Here is a 1,357-nt window from a genome sequence, read left to right on the forward strand (position 1 = left end):
TTTAGAGACAATGGTCACAACATAAGAAATTGTCAGAAGCTGACGTGTTTGGAATCACAGAAGCCTAGAAAAGCTATCAGATCAATGGCTAGACAACGGGAGATAGGTGTTGAAGGGAGTGGGTAGAAGTGGATGGGTATCCTGGTGGATGGTGGAGCAGGGAAATAAGTGGGTCAATATACTTGTAACAAGGGCAGGGACAATACTGAAACTAATGGTTAATTCCACAATGAGGGATATGTCTTTCACTGTTTTTCTGTAAAATGCTTATCTGTAAGATACTTCTCTAAATCTGAGCATTCAAATTAAGACAGACTAGGAAGAAGGATTGACCATCCACTTCCAAAATAGCAGACTTCTGAAAACCCTATGTACAACAGAACACATGCAGACTAACAGGGCAACTGAAGTGGAGTTTTCAAGTATGGAAATATAAAGGAAGAGGAACAGTTGTAAGCAGACACTAGTGATTGGAACATGGAAAGTGAGAACCATGAATATAGGAAAATTAGATATTGTTAAAGAAGAAATGGAACATATAAATATTGACATATGAGGTATTGGTGAGATGATATGGACCAGCATAGGGCATTTTGAGTCAGATGATCATATGACATATTACTCTGGAGATGATTACTCTGGGTTGCTTTCATAGTTAAAAAAGTCCTTTCTAGATCAGTCTTGAAATACAATATTTTTAGTGACAGGATACTATCCATATGCATACAAGGAAGTCCAGTGAATACCATTATCATTCAGATATATGCACCAACAACCAGAGCCAAGGAAGAAGAAATATAATATTTCTACCAAATTTTACAGTCGGAGATCTATCAAACATGCAATCAAGATGCATTAATAATGGGTGATTGGAATGCAAAAGTTGCGAACAGAGAATCAGTAGGAAAACATGGACTTGGCGACAGAAATGAAGCTGGAGATAGAATGATTGAATTTTGCACAATCAATGACTTACTCATCACAAATAAATTTTGTAAGAAACATAAATGCAGGTTATACACATGGATTTCACCAGATGGTATCCTTAAGAATCAGATTGATTACATCTGTGGAAAGAACCACTGGAAAGGCTCAATATCAGCTGTGAAAACTAGGCCAGGAGCTGATTGTGGAACAGACCACCAACTACTCATATGCAAATTCAAGCTAAAGCTGAGGAAAATTAAACCAAATCCAAGGCAACCAAAATATGACTTTGAGTCTATCCCACCTGAATTTCAGAACCATCTCAGGAACAGGTTTGAGGCCTTGAACACGAATGAGCGAAGGCCAGACTAGTTGTGGGGAGGATATCAAGAGTATCATCAAGGAAGAGTGCAGACAGTCATTGCAAAGA

Source organism: Elephantulus edwardii, unplaced genomic scaffold (genome assembly GCF_000299155.1).
Source record: "Elephantulus edwardii isolate Elephantulus edwardi_28Jun2011 unplaced genomic scaffold, EleEdw1.0 scaffold00019, whole genome shotgun sequence".
NCBI classification, from domain to species: Eukaryota; Metazoa; Chordata; class Mammalia; order Macroscelidea; family Macroscelididae; genus Elephantulus; species Elephantulus edwardii.